Source organism: Solanum pennellii, chromosome 9, assembly GCF_001406875.1.
Source record: "Solanum pennellii chromosome 9, SPENNV200".
Lineage (NCBI taxonomy): Eukaryota > Viridiplantae > Streptophyta > Magnoliopsida > Solanales > Solanaceae > Solanum > Solanum pennellii.
The window spans coordinates 1,933,026-1,940,022 of record NC_028645.1 but is presented as its reverse complement, the minus strand read 5'-3'; the positions used below and the strand labels follow the sequence as shown (position 1 = coordinate 1,940,022).

Genomic DNA, 6,997 nt, shown 5'->3' with positions numbered 1-6,997 from the left:
CTTTACTATTATCTCCACTAAAGAAGCACCATGAGGGTTTGAATTATTGAGTGTAGTGTGCATGTTTTAATGAGTTGAGCTCCACTCTTTTTTGTATCATTAATTTAATAATAATAATTCAAGTACCTTAATCATACACACTTGGGGTTGCTAAAAAGAATTTATGTACTAATTTCTCATTTATATGTAGATTCTTGAAAATGATTATTAATATTTGACAACTTGATATACAAAGCATTATGTGTTTATACCGAATTTACGAAATTAAGGATGATATTTCAAGAGAATGGGATGTAGGTAGATAATATATTCTAATGCAAGTATTAGTATTTGTTTTAATAGCTCGATATCATGCAAAGATAACTTTAATTTATTAATTGTGAAAAAAAAATGACTTCCTTTAATTAAAATGTAGGAATTAAAATATCAGAATTTTGATAAGATAATTAAGATTTCTCTATTCTTAATCAACGATCTCAACTCGAGCCTCAAAATGAAAACAATCTTGGTAAGAATGGTTTACTATACTAGAAAAACACAAATTTTCTCGGTACGAATTTCATCAGATTATTATCAACGTCACAAATATGTGATTTTAAATTAAATTCATAACTTAAAACTTATTTACCAGCTCGATTGAAAAATATAATGTTTTTTTAAAAAAAAAAATTAAAGAAAAATGGGTATGTGAAATTAGTTGCAACTTATAACCACTCTTGTTATTAATGATTTTAGAATATTTCTTGATCTTATGGTGTTTTGACTCTTTAAATTAAAGAATTTTATCAAAGTCATATTAGGTATACTAAAACTATTTCCAACATTTATATTTCCTTATTTATATTTGACTTGATAGACACAATAAATAAAATGATAATTTTATTATATTATCTCTAATTATTATAAGTCAGTCGATTTTTCATTGGCCCTCTAACTTGTTTGATTGAAAGTAGTACGTCTATAGGGATCTGTCATTAACGATTTGACCGGGGACAACATCCAACTGAAAGTCTAGGAGCTCCAAAAAAGAGGCCATGTAGGGTGAGTAGTACTCGCTCCATTTTCAATAATCTCTTTTTTCAGTTTTTCAGTGTCAGGTAATAGGAATTCAAGTGTTATAAGTTTTGTATGTGTTAGTCCATTATATTTTCAAAAAATAATCGATTGACTCAATTGACCCTCAAAACTTGGTCAGGTCGAGCGTTACACGTTTACTAATCAATACTCGTTGCATTTTTATCAATGACGTTTGGTTGGAAATGAATTAGAAATAACCATTAAGTACTTAGTAATGAGGCTAATATATGAGCAAATCAATAAAAATATATGGATTAGAAATTAAAGTAAACGATATTTATAGATCTTATGGGAATGTCAACTAATTATAATTTTTGAAAGTAGTTGAAGCTTAACATCATTGAGATCAAATAATTTTAATTAAAGAAATAAGAGAGAAGAGATTTATTAAACATTTTGGAATAATAGCTTTCACATTCCAATATTATTTAATTATTAGTCGTAGGGAGTTTAGTTGGCTTTCAAGTAACAATAATAATAATAATATAATTAAGGCAAAGTATGCAAAATAAAATATGTTGCTTCCAATTCTAGCTTGGGGAAAAGTCTAATAATTTAATTAATGAATTTATAATATATAGCATAGTTTAATCAGTAAATATATTCTTAAATTAAGGATAAAATGACAAATTTATAACTAAATTATTTCTAAATATACAAATATAATTTTCTTTTATTTATATAGCTAATAATATCTATAATATTGACACTCACTTGTGAGTCTCCGAGTTTGATTCTTTTTTACGATGTAAATAGATGAAAATACTTTGTTAAAATGGACGGGCATGACCGCACGAGACCAACCACAAAACTGTTATCATATTAAAGTGTCTGATCATCTTATTCAGAAGCTTAAACTGTTAAAGAGAACACATTCTTATTTACTTAAATTTTTCTTCAATAAATATTCTTATTTTTTTGCTTCATCGATAAGACGACAAATGGCAATAACTTATTGGTTAATGAAAATTTAATTTGATTGGCTAATTGTGAACTAATCATAACTTTTCAAAATGCATCACTGACTCAAAATGACAATAACATAAAGAACAAAAAGCACAAAATTATACTCTTTTTTTTAGTATAAGTTACAAAAATTAGTGGCACACGTATATCTACAAGTCACTATAAAACTAAAAGTCCAAAATGAAACACTGTATTTTATGGTGCATGTTGGTTTGAAATAGTCATCGCTATAAGTTGGAATAAATTCGTATCGGAGCGGAGTTAGATAGGACTGATAAAATTTTTTCGAATTTTTTTGGACGAAAAATTATTCATATTAGCTTTAAGTTGCTCACTCTATAGTTCTACTAGTACAACTACTACTAGTAATAAGAATATGGATAAAGTCCACTCAATATATTCCTAGTCTCTTTCTTTTAACCACTTCTTTTTAAATTATCTATCGAACGGATAATATCTTTTATTTGATATTCGATATTTTTTAAAGGTTTAATTTAGAATTCGAATAAAAATTTAATAAGTTCTGACTTTGTTACTTAATTCGTAAATCATAAAAAAAGTATTACAACATTAAAAGTAGTTCGAATTTATGGTCAAATGAATGAATATAACATTCGAGAATTGATATAATTGTCTTTAACTATGAAAAAAATATGTCGTGTACATAAGTGGAAGGCTTATTTCATAAGAATTTAAAAAATGCAAATTAATGTAAGTCAAGATTATTTTATATAAATACCACTAAAGTATCATCATATGTCTTTAATTATTTATTATATACTCTCTCCTGTCTTATTTTATGTGATATTTTTTAAATTTCGAGATTTAAATAAATCTATTTTTTATCGTAAGTTATTCATAAATCTTTTGAATATTTTAAATTATCAATTATTATGATTTATAATTTAGTACGTTAGTAATCCCTTGTATGTAACTTAGCTATGCTTCTTCCAATTTTTTTCAATTTTTTTTTTTTAAAAAAAGGAAAAGTTAGTTAGGGAACCTTCCTCTTGTTTTTTTGAGATTTTAGAATATTTCCTGGCTTACAATATTGTACATATTTTGACTTGTTATTCAAAAGCCTTTAAATAAATAATAAAATTATTAGGTATATTAAAAGGCAATTAATTAAAGGGCAATTTTCGCATATAGAAAACATAAAATTTGTATTTGTATGTTATAGTAAAGTTTGTATAATTGTGTTCCATAGCAGACATATATATGTATAATTCGCTATATATATACAATTGGAGCGAATTGTATAAAACAAAGTGTATGAAACGAGAAAGAGAAAGAGACTTGGGCAGAGAATTGTATAAAACGAAGTATATAAAACGAATTGTATAATTATTAGTGTATAGGACAATTATATACAATTTGAATTTGTATAAAACGAGAAAGGCAGAAAGGTAAAAGAGACTTGGACAGGGAATATACAATTGAATCGTATTGTATAAAACGAGATCGAGAGAAATTATATACAATTTGAATTTGTATAAAACGAGAAATAGAGAAAGACAAAAGAGATTTGGGCAGGGAAGTGCATGTGTATATACAATTTTCTCTCACTTTATACAATTAGAGCACTCTTTATACAATTCTATTGTATGAAGCGAGAGAGGCGAGCGACAAAAGCGAGCGAGAGTGGCGAGTGAAAATATGAGGGAGAGAGGGACTGACAAACAGTTTGCTATATAACACAAATAAATCAAACGATAGCTACTATATTTATTTTATATTATTAGTTTGTCATTCTATATAATTATTCCTTAATTAAATGATATTGAGAGATCTTATGGGAATGTCAACTGATGGCTTATGAAAATAGTTGATGTTTATTACTATTGAGAATAACCAAAAAAAAATAATCGAGAATGAAAAGAATCATATTGAAATTGAATTCAGAAATAGCTTATATAGTATGTAAATTTAAATTTAATCAAGCCTCAATATATTAAATATTGAGTAAATAATCGAATACGATTAAAATGAAATGAAGTTATTTTTACCTATATAACAAGTGTATCTTTAATCCCTCTCTATATATATAATTCAAATAACACCATCAACTTTAAAATAAAAATAGAAACTAAAACTTAAAACAAAAACATTTAAAGAAAAACTTAATTATTTCATTGCATGAAACTTCAAATGTATTAGGAACCATTGTATGCTTAATTAGCATTTTCTTGAGGAGTTTGTGCAAACGAAGCAGCAACATTTTTTAGCATCAAATTAATCTCGTTCAATCGACTTTCATCATCTGGATTAAATTCTCTAATTTCTTTTCCCATTTTTTTAATGTCAATCTCGTCTGTTGTCTGATTAATCAAAATTTGTTCTATGATCTCGAGATTGTCAAGCTCAATTTATAAATATAATTTAGATTTAAATTTTATAAGTATTATTGTTAGCATATTCTTAAACCATTTAAGACTGATCAAATACTCACCATTTTATCGTAGTCTTTATTATCAATAAATTTAAATGAATAATTTGTAATAATTTTGAATAAGCATATCAAATAGTGGTTTCATTTAAATATTAAAATTTTTAAAAAGTGAGATGTGATAACAATAAATATCATTCTTAGAAAGGAATATAAACGGTTGTTTGTAATATATTTACTTAATTATGAGTAGGATAGATTTAAGAGAGTGTGAAAATAATATTGTCAATGTAAAAAATTTAATTCGATGGCCGTTATTTAAATATAGAATTTAAACATTTATATAGTGTGGTTCGCAGCTTCGCATGTATTGTTTGGTATACATATGAATCTCGTTCGCCTCTTTTCTCGATTTCGTTTGTCTCTCTCCTTTTTTTTTTGTGTATGTGGCAATAAAAATAGATGTATCTTAGCGTAAGATACGTAATAAAATTTTAATTAGTGATAAAATACGTAATAATTTGAAAGTATAGATAATAAAAGTGTATGTAGCAGTGAAGTGTTTTGAGAGTAAATTTTAAAATTCATCTTTAATTATTTATTTGACCATGAAATTCGACCAATTTCTCAAATTTTGGTCTTCAATTATTTTAAAGTTCATGACACTAACTAAGATTTATTTTTTGATTTGGTAACTTTCACTTAGAGTTGTCAATATGGGCTAGCCCAATCCATTCGGGCTAACTCAACAGACATTGATATTTTACGAGTCAGGTCAGACTAGCCCATTTTGACATAGTCAGAAAATGATCCGCCCAACCCACAAGTACATGAGCTACAGACTTGTCGAGCCAATCCACTTTTGTAAAAAATTATATTTTTTTATAATTATTAAATTAAATTTAAATTATAATTTAACTTATAACTTACTAAATTATAATCCTTTCTCTTTGTTCCACCCTTGTTGATCATCTTTTAGTCCATATGCTTTCATAGTTGGTCGATTGCGTTCTCCATTAATTTTCATAATTTATTATTCACGTATTCCATAAGTTGTATATATACACATCTATACAATGATGGAACATTTACTCAGTTGTTTGCTTCACATATATAAAGATTATAGGTGTTACTGGTCTTGGAAGCTGAAATTTAGGGCTATATACACCAGACTTGCTATTAATATATATCATATACATTGATATACAGAAGGTATATATAAAAAGAGATATTGGATCAAAAGCCCAAATAAGCAATAGTAAGGCCCAGTTGCTTGTCCAGAAAAAAGGAAATTGGACTTGGGCACACAAATGTTATTTAAACTCTAGCTTTAAATATTTTAAGGATTAATTACGGAAATCTCACCTTTTAGTTTATTTATTACCATTATTTTCTATAAGTTTTACAAATTTTCAAAATTCATTAATTTTGCGCATCACATTAATGTATATCGCGCATCAAATTAATGTATCTACCGCATCATATTAGTGTATCTCGCGCATCATATTAGTGTATCATGTATAAAATGTACCTCGCGCATCATATTAGTGTATCTCGCGCATCAAATTAGTTTATCATGTATAAAATGTAATGTATCTTACTTAACGATTAATGTATTTCGCACATTAGATTAATGTATAGCGCTTATATTATTATATCCGTTTTGAGGGATATTTTTACTTATAAACTTTTAAGAGATATATTGTAATTTTACCTTAAGAGTATGTAATTTCTCTAATTTTTCCTTATTTTAGTTAACTTGGTTAAAATCTCCAAATGATGGACCATCAATTCTCAAAGTTCAAATGTTCTTAATCATGTTTTCAGTTTTCTTTATTTGATTAAATTGTTTCGAGTTGTTATTTCTAAAACGATTCAAATAAATTCTTACATAATCTATTTATTTTCAATTTAGTTTCAAGCGGATTCTTGACGCGAATTCTTGACCTGACTTACCTTTATGTACTTTTAAAAGATGATTTAAATAAATAGTGATACTATAAGAAAATAACGATGAAATAAAAATTTTATATCTTTTTTTTTATTCCATCATTTATATAATAGTGATAAAATAAATGATTTCATATATATGATGGGATAAATTATTCGAAACGTTGATTGGTAGTCAATATATACAGCCGGCATAAACGCTGGCGTGTCGCCTCGTCATCAATCAAATCAAAAGACAAAAGGAAAAAGCTAAAAGAACTATGGCGTCTATAACTTGTAATAATAATAAAAATAAGAAGTTTTTATGCATTATTATTGTTTAAATCTTCTTGTTTCTTTTTCTTATCTACAAAAGAAAAAATCCCAAAAGGTCAGTTTTTTTTTTGAATTTTTTTTTCTTAGTTAAAGGTTTGATTTTTAGTTCAGTTTCAATCTTTTCTTGGGATCATAGTGAAATGTCTGGTTTTTGATTCAGTTTCAATCTTTTCTTGTTGTCTGAACTTGTATGTCTTTTTTGTGATTATTAAAGATATGATTTTTAGTTCAGTTTCAATCTTTTGATGTATGAATTTGAAGTTATTTTGCCATAATTAGGTTGAAAATGGGGTGGGGGTG

General features: G+C 26.4%; 1 protein-coding gene across 2 annotated transcripts in view; it reads left to right on the top strand.

The window, feature by feature from the left end:
* The first annotated feature begins 6,603 nt into the window (after positions 1–6,603).
* LOC107029351 (E3 ubiquitin-protein ligase RZFP34) overlaps positions 6,604–6,997 on the top strand; it is a 6,393-nt gene continuing 5,999 nt past the window's right edge. For both annotated transcript variants that reach the window (XM_015230745.2, XM_015230746.2), the window contains exon 1: positions 6,604–6,752. The gene's annotated coding sequence lies outside the window, so the exon portion shown is untranslated. The remainder of the gene's footprint in view (positions 6,753–6,997) is intronic.